General features: G+C 44.4%; 1 protein-coding gene across 1 annotated transcript in view; it reads right to left on the reverse strand.

Moving 5' to 3' along the window:
• Positions 1 to 16071, reverse strand: part of Adam12 (ADAM metallopeptidase domain 12) — a 324955-nt gene that overhangs the window by 208518 nt on the left and 100366 nt on the right. The window lies entirely within an intron of this gene.

Below are 16071 nucleotides of genomic sequence, written 5' to 3' on the forward strand. Positions count from 1 at the left end.
AGTTTCTTACATTGTGGGGACCCCAATCCTAAAATTATTCCATTGATACTTTATAACTGTAATTTTGCTACTGTTGTGAATCATAATGTAAATGTCTGATATGCAGGACATCTGATATGTGATCCCCCAAAGGGGTTGAGACCCACTGACTCAGAGATAGTAGAACTGCTGAAAGCAAGGCTCATAGCATTCACTGGCATGCGCCATTGTAGAATATAGTTTAGCCTGGATCCTTCCTGCTACATCTCTTTTATTCTTGGCTACCATGAGGTAAGCAAGTTTGCCACATTCATCCACTATGATGAGCTTCCTCACTATAGGCCTAGAAGCAAAACTCTCAGCTGACCATAGCTCGTATAACCACAAGTCAGAAGTAAATCTTTCCTCCTATAACCTTTTTTAAAGAACTTTGGTCATGGTGATACAAATCCCATCACTAACACAAGGTGGCAACTAGACAAGAGAGCATCGAGGGCAGAGATGTGGAGGTGTTGGCCATGGAGACGCCAGCAATGCATGATGAGGAATGGAAAAGCCTTCAATATAGGATGAGGCATATTGAGGAGATGCTAAGCAGGAATGAACGCAAAAAGAAAGAAGAAATTGGGGGTGTAACACATAGCCAACCATGGAGACACCTAGAAACACTAGGACATCTCCTCCTGGGCTAGTATCAACTGTCAACGTGACAGACTTAGAAATCACCCAAGAAACAAGCCTCCAGTTACATCTAGGAGGGGTTGTTGAGATTAGCAGCCTCTATGCATGCCTTGATTTGGCTAATTAGGATAGGAAGACCTACCCTGAAGGATGGTGGCACATCCCCTAGGCTTGGGTCCTGAGTGCCTAAAAAAAACATAGTGAGATAGCTGAGCATGAGCAACCATTGCTGTTTGCTTCCTGATTGTGGAATCAGTGTAATCAGATATCTTAAGGTCCTGCTGTCATGACCTCCGTTATCATGGGGCTATACTCTTGAACTATAATCTGAAATAAAACCATCCTTTCTCTCTTAGAAAGCTTCAGTTGGTTATTTTTATCACAGAATAGGAAAGGTGCCTATTATAGCTCCTAGCAACAGGGAACCAGGGTTATCTTAGGGTTTCTACTGCTGTGATGAAACACCGTGACCAAAAAGCAAGTTGGAGAGGAAAGGGTTTATTTGGCTTACATTTCCACATTGCTGTTCATCATCAAAGGAAATCAGGACCGAAACTCAAGCAGGACAGGAACCTGGAGAGAGGAGCCAAGGAAGGGTGTAGCTTACTGGCTATGCTCCACATGGCCTGCTTAGTCTGTTTTCTTGAAGAACCCAGGACCACCAGCCCAGAGATGGTACCACCCAAAATGGCCCAAGCCCTTCTCCACTGGTTACTAACTGATAAAATGCCTTATAGCTAGAACTCACAGAAGCATTCCCTCAACTGAGGCTCCTTCTTCTCTGTGTCAAGTTGACACAAAACCAGCCAGTACAAGGGGTGAGTGAGCACAACACTGTTGAGCCCTAAACTATGTTTTGGAAAGAGCACCAAGTTGGTAGTGGCAAAGAAAATTGAGGAGTGGATGAGTCTGGAGATTTTTCTAGCATCTTTGTAAGATAAATTGGTGGCCAGAATTTTCTGGAAAATAATTGAGTTGGCTGTTGAAACAACCCATGTGTGAATTCATGTGAACCTGGAGGAGGATTGGAAGGAACACTGGCATATCCTAGAGAGTCTGAAAGAAGAAACATGGGAACTCAAACCAAATGTAGACAGTGATAGATGGTGGTTCTCTTGGCCCAAGAAGAGCAAGTGAACAGTTGGGAATAACAACCACCCACAGGGACCTGGAGCTCAAGCTAGCAAGCCTGCATTGGAAGATGATGGACCATTACTGGAGGACTGGGCAATGGGTAGCATGGCAGGGACAATTCCTTTTGGAGTCTATGGCAGTAGGAGATAGGTCTCAGAGCACACCTAAAGAATATAGACAGAAAGGTGGAGTACCACTTACTCAGCTGTTCATCCACACTTAGAGGAAGGCGGAGAGAAGCCTGTAGCTAGACTCTACAGCTGTATAGTTTGAGGATGCTGAAAAAGAGATCACTGTGAAAGTCCAGAATGGGTCTCTTCAAGAGGAGGATAGAACTAGAGCCAGGGGTCAAGAAGGCAATAGGCTGAGAAGAAAGCATTGGGCCTCCTAAGACAGGTCCTTTCCTGGTGAGAAAGGAAGGAGTGTGGCGAGGAGGCACAGGATTGGGCAAGGAATGGCTTGGGAACACAACACCAGAGCTTATGTGTGTATGTGCCTTGACTACAGAGAAAGAGGAAGTTCTGACTAAACTTGAAGGGAGATAGGCTGGGTGGATGAATCAAGGGCAGGCAGAGGGAGTTATTTTTTTTTTTTTTAATTCTGGAGAGATTAAGGTATACTTACCAATGTAAAGGAAGTAACGAATACATGGGAAAAGATGTGACAAAACGGTATAGAAGAAGAAAGTGACAGGGACCCCAAACCTGGTGTTCTGAAGGAAACGTGGGATCTAAAGTAGAGTGGATGGCCCTAGGGACAGAGAGGTCATCTTTCTCAGAACTGGACGCACCATGACAGGACATCTTCAGAGGTGCTCATCTGCCGACCTGATATTCTGGGTAATTGTTTGCATCCCCACTTTATTTCAAACCTGTGGTAAATCATCTTTGATTTCCTAGTTCTAGTCTCATAAAAAAGATGGCCACAGACAATGAGGGCAAACCACCAATACCCAGGCACCCACTCAGTTCCCTGCTTACACTTTAGTCCTCCGTAGCAAAGAAGAGATGTCACTTGACATTCAAATGAAAATGGTTTTGAAATTGCATAAAACCACTTCATGTTGGAAAATAACTCCAATTATCCTTCTTAAAAAGATCTGAAAGTGTTTTACAAGAAAGGCTTTTTCGGTGACAGCCTTAAAGCCTCTGACTCAAATCAACTTCAGGAACGCACTAAGTCAGCGGGCGAGGAAGCTTACAGAATCAAGTGTGTGCTTTACTTAAACATCGCTGCTTCTAGAGTTAGCTTGGGGATGTTATGTATAAAATGCTGCTGTTTAATATTAATCCTTCTCTCCCTCTTCCCTAGACAAAACAGTGTTGCGTCCACTCAAGTGCAATGTCAACAGATCAAGTGGGGGAAAAAAAGCAGCTTTTCAGTGACATGAACCACTGACTAAAGTCACTCACATACCCACGAAGGGTGATAATGTGGAAACCCTCACCACTCCACAACTACTGTGGCAAGTTTAGGAGAGAGCTTGCCATGGGTGATGCCTGAGTATTCCTAATGCCTGACTGGGTCCTGGGAATCTTGTGCTTTTTTTGGCCCCATGTTATGAGGAGGATTGGCTGGCACCCACAGCAGTCAGGGAATAAAGTGAATCACTTAAGACAGGGCTGGGTGCCAATCTTGAGAGTAAGTCACCAACTAGGAAATCCTGCTGTTATCTACTTTTGGTCCTAGTAAAAATGTCAGTCATGACTAATGACCAAGAAACTCTAAAAATACCCCTAGAGTTAGCATGGTGTCCACGAGAAGATAATATGCCCAATGCAAGAGGGTGGAGGGTGGGATAAGAAGGGACCTAACTCTGCATCCTCTTATGTGCAAGCCTTTGCTAAAATACCAGGAGTGCACAGTTAAATTTCTTAGAATCTTGTGACTGGGGTGGTAATAACCCTGAGGCATGCTTTTTGAGCTCAAGGACTGGAGAACTGATCAGCTTGGAAGAGTGTCCTCAAGCTGAGAGCTGGTAGTGGGCCCAATGGCGAACTTCAGGAGAGAGAATCATCAAAGTCTTTGGGTTCTCTACTCCATGCTTGTGGGTGGCAGGGTTCATGACCTATAGTACTTGGGAGGCATGCTTCATCCTCCTAGGCTTCCATATCCTCACCCAAGTGTGAGGAAGAGATCAATGCACCTAGACATCCCTCATACTCCTTGGCTACTTTCCTCCTTGCTGTCGTCAAATAAATGCCAAGAAACCGAAGGGAAGAAGGGCTTATCCCGGATGACAGTTCAAGGCGATTATTCCATCAGGGAGGGAAAGACTTGGCAGAAGGAGCTGGAGGACCTCAGTCACTTCATGTGTCCACTTAGGAGCAAAGAGTGAACAGAGGTAGGGCTGGGATACAAAGCCTACTGTTGTTCAGGGCCCCACTTTCTTCTGTGCTTCTCTACCTCCTAGAGGTTCCACAAGTTTCCCAGAGAGCACGGTGCCTGGGAACTACTGTGGGGACATTTCACATTCAAATCATAGCACTGTCTCATCAGAAAAAAAAGCAGGTCATTGTTATGTTTTGGATATAAGATAGGCCCAAAGGATCATGTGATAAAGGCTTGAGAGTAACTGGATCATGAAGGCTCGGACTTTGTCAATGGATTAGACCACTGAGGAAGTCATGATTTGGTGGCATTATTGGGACATGGTGAGGCCTAGTTGGAGGTAGGTGACTGGTAACATCTTTGAAGTGGTCTCTGCTTCTTGACTATGATTAGGATGAGATGGGAAGTTTTCCTCTTTTTTGCCCTGTCACCATGATGTCTACCTTACCACTTTAGCTCATAGCAATGGAGCGAGTCCACTATGGAATGATGCCTCTGAAATCATGGAACAAAGTCAAGTATTCCCCTGTTAAACCATTACTGTCAGGTATTTAGTGCAGAAATGAAAGTCTAGTGAATGAAGCCATCATTCGCACATACATTCCAGGATGGATATTGTCTGTTACATACTTGTCTACAAAGAGGGCCTAAACAACTGAGCTTGGGAGTAAACAAAAACCACAAAGTACCCGAAACTACCACTAACTTGAGAGCATTTAGCATAGGACCCAACACAGAGTAAATGGCTGTATCTGTTTTCAGGGGTTTATGCTGATGGCCAACGTGACAGGCTCTAGAGTCACCTTGAAGACAGATTTTTTGGGCATGTTTTTGAGGAATTTTCTACATTGGGTTGAGAGCATTTAGCATAGGACCCAACACAGAGTAAATGGCTGTTTCTGTTTGCAGGGGTTTATGCTGATGGCCAACGTGACAGGCTCTAGAGTCATCTTGAAGACAGATCTTTGGGCATGTTTTTGAGGAATTTTCTACATTGGGTTAATCAAGATGGAAAGACATGGGTAATACTGTTCCATTGGCTGGAGTCTTGGACTAAATAAGAGAAATCAAAACGAGTAATGGCATCCACCCGCCTCTTCTTCCTGAGGGTGGACTCCTAGATGGTCCCTGCTGCCATGAACTTTACTTTCAACCATGAGACAAAATCAACCCTTCCTTCTTCAGGTGGCTTTTGTCGGCTATTTTATCATAGTAATAAGGAAAATAGCTAAAACACTGTCCTTGCCCACTGTTCTGAGTCTGCTGTAACACTCATATGCTAGAGATGCACAGGGTTCCCTCCCTATGGCTCCTCTGTAATGCAGCCCTCACCCTTCTGAGGCAGCCCAACTCTTGCACAAGTACTGTGATAGCTTCGTTTCCCTATCTGTTGCTTTCAATCCCAGGTCTGGTCAAGCAGAAAGCTTTTCTGCCCTGATAGGCTCACTAGCAATCAAAGACACTTAGTAAATTTCTCTCTCGTGTGTATATGCATGTGTTTGCATGAGTACATGTGTGTGTAGAATGGAGAGAAACCCTTTAGCTGTCATTTCTCAGTTATTAACTACTCTTTTTTTGTAAGTTAATTCCTCTCATGGTCCTTGAACTTATAAAACAGCTTAGTTCACAAAGCCCCAGGGACCAACATGCTTCTTCTTTCCCAGCCCTGGGATTACAATGAGTATCACCTGCTATTTCTTCAAAAATGTGGGGTCTGGGGCTCCTCATGCTTGCAAGGCAAAGGCTTGACTAAGCTATCGCTCTAGTCCGATCTAGTGTTTCTGAGGCAGAGGCTATATCTTTAACATTACCCATCAATACCATGTTCTTGTAAATGCTTTGCAGGCATCTCACTGTTTCAATTCTAGAACTTTCATGGGACACCCAACTATCCCTATTACAGCTGGAGAAATCGAGGGATAAGAAATCCAATATTCTTTCCCAGGGCTACCCTGTTTGACTTTCTCCCTCGTCTTGTCTTCTCGGATTAAATGTTCTTATACTCTTGACACCACCTAGTTCTGGATGATATAGTTTTACTCTGTAATTAATTTACCTCCTAAAATCAGGCCACACTCACCAGCCACGAGAGTCAAATGCAAGCACTTCCTTTCCTACTGGAAACTGGAAACAGAATTGTCCAAGTGGGAGTCAGTAGTGGATGGATGGGGACAGCACGTGGGTCTCCAAGAGCAGAGAGCTTACTCACCTGTCGGAGAACCTTAGAAAGTCATGTTAGCGTACTGCCTTTGACCCAAGGTAAATCTAAAGTGCTCCATGTGCCACTTTGAATTCATGGCTTCATTGATTAAGCATTTTTGAGCCAACAGCACTTTGCTAGTATACAAGACACAGATCCACTTGTCTGGACTAGTCACTTTTGGAACAGAACTCAGGATTTACTCCCAGGCTGGGAGTCTGTCTGGGGCAGAACTGCATCTTGCTATTCATGCTGGCTGCCCATCCTCAGACACCAGGGAGGAGAAAGTGAAAAAGCAAATCCCACTGTGTGACCTGAGCTTGTCTCCTGCCAGGCTCTTTATAGTCTTTTGATGCTGTAGTTTCCTGCAGAGGAATCTCAGATTGTATAAACAGGGGCTCCAGAGGCCTACAGGATGTCCCTAGGAGCTGCTGCTCATGCAGGCTCACCTTCACTTAAGTAAACCAACATTTGAGTGAGAACAAGCAGCTCTCCCTAGAATCCAACTCAGGGGTGAAGCCGACTGACCCTCTGCTCACGTGTTTACTGGGAGGTGAGCAAGGGTGAGGTAGGTATGCATGCATTTGTCCAAACTAGTCGGATGCCCGATAATAAACATCGTTATGGAGAGAATGTTCAAGCTAGTTTTCTTCTTTTTTGTTATATTAAAATTGTCTTTAAAAAAGTTTTAAAATAATTTTTAATTCTTCAAACCTTTTACACTTAACATTTTTCTAACTCTCCTTTCCCCCTTCTTTCTTCTTTCCTTTTTTTTAAAAAAAAAATGAAAAATGGAAAATTAAATGATTGACTCCTATGGGGTAAAACCCTTGCTTAGATGAAGCTGTTACTAATGTATTGTTACTAACTGAAACTTTATTGACAGAATTGTAGATTAACACACAGTTGTCACGAGGTATCTCTGACTGGGGGGAGACGAACTGACTCAGCGAGGTAAAGGTGCTTGCTAGCAAACCTGACATCTAGCTTTACCCCAGAGACTCTTATGTGGCTGGGATGTTCTGCTTCCTGAAACCCCACCCCCGCTCCCTGGGACATTTCTGGGGAACAACTTTATCCATGCTGAGATGTGAGGTGGCAGGTCTTACAAGGGAGACCTGGTCATAGCTTCCTTCTTGAGACGGGGCAGGACCATTCTGATGCCATTGTGGAAACACATCACAGAACAACTGTGGACTCTGATTGAACATAAATCTGCTTCAAGCTCCCCTTCCCTCTAAGCTGTCCCTGGGAACTCCCCCTCCCAGGATATGTTGTTTTGTCAATTTTTTTTTTTTAAGTCAAAAGAGAAAAAAGGAGGGCGTGGGGGCGATGCATACATTATGCTTTGAGTCACCACAGTTTCCTCAGCATTAGGTTTGGCCGTGCTTTTACAACTGGTCTCTATCAAGGGGTTTTCATCTGCTTGCCAATGTGTCCTGTCCTCATGACTCATGGTGGGGACTCGTTCCTTTCAGCTTAATCTCTACTAGTTTATCATTTCTCTTGTTCCCAGGGGTGTTCCTGGAGGGGAGGGGCGTGGTGCTGGAACCCAATGAACTCAGACACAAAGGAATTACCAGATTTCTCTTTGTGTGAAGAAAAGCAGCCAGTGACTCTGTTCATGAGTGAGCCAGCTTGGAGATTGCAATGAGGCATCTGCTTTTTGTACAGCAGAGCGGGGCAGGGTAGAGAAGTGTCTGCCCCAGACAGGTCTTCTGACAGATAGCTCTTGGATTCACTTGGACTGATAGCATCCCTTGGGGGTGGGGACGACAGAGTCTCCTCACACGCCATCCTGCTTGTGCTGTGGGGACTCCCTCATGGCAGGACGCGGGGAAGAGGAGTGGAGAGCCTGGGATAAACTGTGATAAGACATGGTTCCTGTCAGGCCTGAGCTTGTACAGGCTCCGTGAGAGAAACCTCTGGAAGGACTGGTCCGTCCTAAGCATTCCTGACTTCTCTTCCCTGGAGAGCTCCCATCCTGTTCCTGGAGACAGGATGCCCTTGAGTCATCACCAGCTCCTCTGCCCCAGGCTGTGCTCAAGCAGAGCCCAGTTCTCGGCCCTGGCCCAGGTCCCCCCCTAAGCAGTGCATCCTAACCCCTGACTCCTGCCTTCTTTTCATAAGCTTCCATCTTCAGAATGGGTGAAAAGTTGGACTCTGCAGGTCACCGGTTAGGGTCTGGATCTGGTGCTTTCACTTATCAATTGCCTCAGTTGGTCATTGTGTCCTCTGAAGAACAGGGACAGCGGTCATAGGCACTGCACAGGGTTGATGCAAGGGAAAGGCAGTGTGGACAGAATTGTAGCTGAGCACATCTTGGGATCCATCATGTCTGTTTTCCTTAGCATCAGCTTCAGCTCAGGCTCCTTCTGAAGCCCGGCCCCAGGGATGCTATTCTTCCCTCCTGCCCTCCCTGTGAACAAGGTAACAGAGCCTGCCTGGAGTGGTTCTGCTGTGCAGCACTGGCCTGACTTTCCCAGCTTTCTGCCAGGCTGCAATCCACACTGCCCTGGGATTCTCATGGAGCATTCACAGCAGTTGCACTCTTTAGGGGTAAAGGTCCCCAGCTGTTTTGCAATCATGTTCCCAGGCCACTGTCAAGCTACTCGACACACTGCCATCTCTGGGGAGCACTCCCTCCTTTTTGGAAGGACTTCTTGACATGCTCAGAGACCTCTAACACAGCCTTAAAAGTGTGCCTGTAATTAGACACATTTTCTCCACTTTGACTTGGGCTCCCCAAGATACAAATTCTGGGTCACATGCTCTTGTCAAGAGTTGCTGGTGGCATCAGGAGGAGGCACACACTGAGTGCCTTGATCAGTCTGGGCATTTCTAAAGTCTTGTACTGGCTCGTGCTTTATTTCATAGGACCATCAATGTGGCCTCATTGGCTGATAGCTCTTAGGCAAGTACTGGGTGATGGCTGGGGCAGGTTCCTTCTCCTAGAAGTACTGAGACTGCATTGGTGGCCAGTAGCTGGCTTGGGCTTGCTTGTGAATGTGAGATGTTGCTACTTTTTTTTCCCCAGACAGGGTTTCTCTCTGTGTAGCCTGACTGTGCTGGAACTCCCTTTGTAGAGCACGTTGACCTTGTATTTACAAAGATCCATTTCCTCTGCCATGGCCTCCAAGTGCTGGGATTAAAGGCATGGACCACCACACTCAGCCTGCTACTTTTTATCCCAAGGAGTTGAAGCAGGTTGGTGACAACTTTGGATTGTGTTCTGAGTTCAGTTCATGCTTGTTTTCAGGCCCAGCTTCCTCCTGCCCCTACAACACATAGTTGCCTTCAAAATGTAGCCTCTTCATTCCAGAGAGAACTGGCAAAGCCCATGGAGGTTCTTTCTGCATCGATACTCATCAGTGGTCACAGTATTCAGTTTTAAAAAGTAAAGGGTACAGGTTTCCAGGAACACTTACATTTAAATCCCAACAGAAAGTGGGGCTGTCTATGGTAACCAACTCTGCATTTACAATTACCCAAACACATTTGCCTCCAATGCATGGGAAACTTCTCATCATCAGGGGGTCCCCCCAAAAGCACATTTCCCATGAGGCTGTCTCCTAATGTCACAATCTAGCAGTAAGATAACCAAGATAACAAGGCAGGCTGAAACTGGTCTATAAGGCACCTGAACCAAAGTGGCAGATATCCCTTTATCTGGGACCTTGGCCAGTCAGTATGGTGGGGTAGGGGTGGAGATAAGAATTGGTACAGGCAGGAAGGGGGCTCCTGACAGAGCATTTATATTCTTCAAGGAAGGGTCTAGTCTCCCACCTCTTCCAACTGGAGGCTGTACTTCTGATCCTCCACAGTGTTTTCACCCTGCTAACTTCACATCAGCTGGGTGCTCTGAGAAAAATAATGAAGTTCAGGAAAAAGTAGATGAATTGATTGCTCTTCTTAGGAATCCTAATTCTGAGTATCCAGATGACTGTAGTGAGAATTTGGGAGTTTTGGTTTCTTTAAAAAACATAGACATAAGAATATGTTTTCATTTTAATCCCAGGTGTGGGATATGGGGCTGCTTTGGATTGTTGACAGCAGCTGATCATGATTTGCCTAGTGCTCTAGCAGGAATGTGATTTTGCCAGTGGCAAGGCACATAGTTTCTGCAATTGTTTGGAATTCTGGGGACTGTTCAGTGATTATATAAATGCTAGGTCTCTAAGAGGCAGGGTAGGTTGTTGTGTTGTGTGCCTCCTCCTGATGCCACCAGCGACTCTTGACAAGAGCACGTGACACCAGAACCCATGAATTTGTATCTTGGGGAGCCCAAGTCAAAGAGGAGAAAATGTGTCTAATTACAGGCACACTTTTAAGGCTGTGTTAGAGGTCTCTGAGCATGTGGTTTGTTAAATAGTAGTGTGCAAAGAAGAAATAACAAGAAATTAGCTATCCTGGTGGTGAAGATCAAACTTGCCCCAAGGAGCTCCATACCCATAATCAGTAGGAGGTAGTCTAATGATATCACATGCCCCTTTTCCTCTCTTATCTAATGTTAAATAGTAGGAGTGGTAGAAAAGGGTGGAAGAAAAAGGAACCCACAAAGTAGTAAAGATGGCTACAGCTAACAACTGTGTAGGCCAACTGGGCTAACAGAATGCCACCATAGCACATGACCAAGAGCTTGTGAACAAAAGGAAAAACACCAATGCAGAGACCTCAGGCTGTGCAGTAGAATCCCGAGTCCAGCGTGTTAGCAAACAGCAACTCTGGGTTTACTATTGGGAGCCCCTGACTTTATTTTTCACCTTCACCAAATTGTGTGACTTTAGGTTGCTTTCTCCCTGCTCTTCATATCGCCATCTGTACAAGGGATACCTAGAAACAATGATGGGTGAGGCTCCTGTTTTCATGAATCTAACCCAGTTCCACAATGTGCTTAGATCTGTCCTGGACACTAGGTACACTGCCAGGAACCAGACTAGCCTCTGTCCTTTGTGGGCTCTCATTGCAGGAGACCTCCCCTGTTAATGACCTCCATTAGGTAAAGTCTGCAATTCTGGGGACCTGGGGTCTTTGATCTGCAACAACCCAGTTCAGGAAGCAAAGATTAGGCTAGTGAAAAAGTAAAGGAGAGTTCTTTTTAATTACCCTGGAGAAGCTCAAAAGGATGGGGATGCTGTGGGGGAAGAAAGATAGTTAAAATGATATGGTGGGTGGAAAGATAGTTAATATTAACATTGTAAAAGCCTTCTAGCATGGTCACTGGGTGAGAGAATTGTACTAGTAATGACCATGAAGAGATACTTCTGTGGTTTTCCAAGGGCCTGCTTTTACAGCTGTACCTGGGAGCCCTTGCCTATAGCTGCATCCTCTAAGGTTCATAGTCCTACTCCTCCTTTTAACCACATTAGAAGGACAATATCTTCAGTATCCTCCAAAGCCGAGGGCATGACCCCATGGTGGTCTGAGTTCATGGTAAGAAGATGCCAAAATCATCTCTCATATTTATGTCTTTACACATATTAAATTTATGGAGACACACATACATTATGGAAATACTTGGAGATGCAACTTTAATTGCATCATTTATTAATGTATGTTCCTTGTCTTAGTTAGGTTTCTATTGCTGTAATAAACACCATGAACAAAAGCAATTTGGAGAGGAAAGGACTTATTTCAACTTTTGCGGTACATCAAGTCAGAAAGTCAGGATATCAAAGCAACTGGAGCTACACATGGTTATGAGCTGTCCTGTGGGTGCTTAGAACCAAACAGGATTCTTTGCAAGAGAAACAATTGCTCTTAACCACTGAGCCATCTCTTCAGTCATATGCAGTGGCTATTTGGAGATGCCAGGGACTGAAGATCTTCTTTTTTTTTTTCCTTTTAGTAAGAAACAAGGACTAATATGGTTTTTGTTTGTTTGGTTTTTAGATTTATTTTATGTATCTGAACACACTGTAGCTATCTTCACACACACCAGAAAAGGACAGCCAATCCCATTACAGATGGTTGTGAGCCACCATGTGGTTGCTGGGAATTGAATTCAGAACCTCTGGAAGAGCAGTCAGCGCTCTTATAATTGCTGAGCCATCTCTCTAGCCCCAGGCAGATAAAGTTTTAATACTCAGTCTCTAGATATTGGAAAGAATTGATGTCTAGGTCATCACAGCTTCTATGTTCTAATATCTGTTTCTAAGTAAAAACCTGTCATTTCTTTAGTAAGTAAATTTATACCACTCTAATTTTTTGGGGTGTGTGTGTGTGTGTGTGTGTGTGTTGGTCAGTGGACAACAGCCAGTGTCATTTCCCAGGCATTATCCATGTTTTCTGTTGTTGTTGTTGTTCTGATTTTCCTTTTTTTGAGATTTGAGACTTTCTACTTGCCTGGAGCTCACCAAATGGGTTAGGCTTGCTGACTAGAGAGCCCCAGGGACTGGCCTGTCTCTGCCTCCAAAGCAGTGGGGTTGCATGCATGTGCCACCATACCTGGTTTTTTTTTTCCCTCTGGGTTCTGGGGGTTAAATTCATATCCTTGTGCTTGTATAGCAAGTAATTTGCTGACTTAGCTATTTCCCCAACACCTACAGAACTTTTTGAAAAGTCATGTGTCAGAACAGTCCAAAAACTGGAGTCATGTGAGAATTCTGAGGACTGAAATTGTGAAAACACTCCAAGAAAACAAGAGCCTTGTGATCTCAGTTTGTTCAAAGCACAAAATGATTCTTGGAATATGTTTTCATGCTCCTCCCAGGTGTGGTGGGAGGAGTGAGTTCACTTCAGCTGTTACTCATGTGCCTTTCTATGGAAACATGGTTTCACCATATGCGGCCTGTCCTTGTGATTGAACATCTCACTCATGTGATTCTTCACCATTGGGCTATTAATTGCCTGATGTTGGCTACTGCATGAGATTTTAATCCACCTCATTTTTAGGCCCCATTCTTCAGGGTTAACACTGCCCACCAGAGCGCTAACAGTCATGGAAAATGAGTAGTGGATCATACCTGTTATCCTAGCACCCAGGCATATACCACCATACCTGGCTCAGTCAGAAGACTGAAAGAAAAAGATCACCACTAGCTTAAAGTCAGCCTAGGCTACACAGTAAGATATTATCTCAAGCTCCATCATTAGAGATATAGAATGAACTTTATTTTTCTAGATAAAACTTGTTGGTTATTGGATACCTTTAAGAAAATAAAGAAAATATGTATTATATAATATAGATTATAGTCTAACATAATGCAATATAAATAATACAGGATACGTATAGATTATGAGTATATTTGATGTATGCTATGTGAGTATAGAAGTTACAAATATACTCTATAAATTCCTACTCTTTATATAGTATTTGTGTTTTTCCCATAATCTCCTTTTATACAATTTCCTTGCCAAAGATTATAGAAGAAACGATGTCAACCCATTAAAAATATTCAGCAACTCTTGTCTTTGGCAACAAAAGCATTTTACTTAAACTCTATCCAACAGCAATGTCCTCTGAATGTTCATCTGGATTCCTATCTGTGAAGGTCAGCAGGGAGGGAAAGATGGACATGTTCACAGGCAACAGAATTGGCCTTTGTGAACAAAAACCTTGTTAAGCTTTGTTACCCTAAACTGGAGCTTTATCCTTGTGACTCACAGGACACGCATGGGAGAGTGTGGAAAACAAACCCTAAAGTCAGCAGCACACCTCAGTCATGTGCTTTACGAACAGAACGAGCATCCTGGAGGTACCCACGCCTCATATCCATCATCACCTTCTTGTTTTATGCAACAGTCTCCAGGAAGCCAAGGTTCCACCACTGAGTGGGCCACAAAAGCCCTCCAGTCTTCACCCAAGGCCATCTATGCCTCTGGTTGAGGGGCCCTGTCTTGATTGGGGTGCTGCCTACCCTGCATCCTCCCCACAGCCTGGAGATTCCACTAGTATGACTGCTGAACAGGAACATTCCTATAGCAGGACTTTTCCTAGACTGAAATTTTTTATGTATTTAACTTTCCCAAGGGAATAGGTCTGCCTCCAAGGATGTGGCCAATGGTCCCCATGTTTCCAGGGAGCAACCCTGAAGCTTAAGGTTCCTTGGTTTACTATAAAATATACCTGAAGAAGAACAAGGGCTCACTCAGGAATCAGTTAATCGGTCTCCATATTTAAATGTGATACATTCCTCTTGATTCTATGGGTGATCACTATGTTTCTGCTTATTTAGCCAAGTCACACATTCCTCCCAGAGAGTTGAGAATGGATTCTGGTGCTCAAAGTTCCTAGGGCTATAGATCTCATTCAGAATGGCCATGGAGGAAAGCAGCCATTTGAAGAAATGACTAATTATTTTTTTTTTTTTGTTTTTCGAGACAAATATTATTTTATGGTCTAGTGTTGAAAAACAAAGTTTTTGAATTAAGTGATTATAGAATGGAGAGAGTGTGGTGGTTTGAATGAGAATGGCCCCCATAGGCTCAGATAATTGAATGTTTGGTTCTCAGTTTGTGAAAGTGCTTAGGAAGGATTAGAAGGTGTGTCCTTATTGGAGGAAGCAGGTCACTGGGGATGGGGTTTGAATTTAAAATGTCCTTGCCATGTCTAGTTTCTCTCTCTGCTTCCTGCTTATGGATGAAGATGTTAACCCTCAGTTACTGCTCAGCACCATGCCTGCTTGCCTGCCTACCTGCCTGCCTGCTGCTATGCTGTCTGCCAAGTTTTGGACATGGACTCTCTCTCTCTGAAACTGTAAGCAAGACCCCAATTAAATGTTTTCTCTTAGAAGTTGCCTTGGTAATGCTGTCTCTTCTCAACAATAGAAAAAAAATAACTAGAACAGAAGGGGTGATGGAATCCATTCTTAATCATTAAGCCAATAAACTAGATCCAAAATTTAGAGAAAGTTTAAGTATATTTCTATAGCTCCTGAGGTAAAAATTGTAATTTTTAATATGTTTTAAGCAACCCTTTAACATTCTATGTATTCTACTGATATAAATAAACAATCCTGCGTTAGTTACTTCTGTCATTACAGGAACAAAATACTTTACAAGATAAATAAAAGAAAGGTGGGTTTTGTTGTTGTTGTTGTTGTTGTTTTTTGTTTTTGGCTCAGCTTAAGAAGTCTGCTCCATCATGACAGGGAAGGCATGATGGCTGGAGTGGAGGACAACTGGTCACTGCTTCAGGAAGCAGAGAAAGAAGGTCATGTTCTCACTTTGTTTTCTACTTATTCTCACACTCTAGCCTAGCAGATGGTGGTACCCACATACATAGTGGGTCTGCCCTGCTAGATTAAACTTTTCTGGACTCATTTGTCTTCATGCAAATGCCCAGAGGTGTGTTTCCATGGTGATTCTGAATCCAAGTTGCAGGGAGGGAAGAAGAAAGGAAATATAATATCTACAACATGTTAGTTCTGCGTGGAGAGTTGATATTAGAGAATCACTATTCATTTTTAGAGATGATAACAACCATTATTTTTACTGCTCCATGTATAAGAAGAGATGATGGGGCTCCAGTGCACTGCCGGGGAGAGAGCGGACTGCTGAGGAGGGACCCGGGTCTGGTCCCGGTTGTCCGGCACCTGTCCCACCAAAGGAGGGGTGTTCGCCTGGCAGCAGTCCCCAGGCTGATCCGGCACCGGCACCTTTCCCCGCCCGAGGAGGGGTGTTCGCCTGGGAGTAGTCCCCCGGCATCCAGCGCCTTTCCCCACCCGAGGAGGAGTGCGCGCCCGAGAACAGTACTAAGGCTTGGGCCGGCATTCGGGGCCTTTTCCCGCCCGAGGAGAGGTGTC

This window comes from Mus pahari, chromosome 1, assembly GCF_900095145.1.
Source record: "Mus pahari chromosome 1, PAHARI_EIJ_v1.1, whole genome shotgun sequence".
In the NCBI taxonomy this organism is placed as follows: Eukaryota; Metazoa; Chordata; class Mammalia; order Rodentia; family Muridae; genus Mus; species Mus pahari.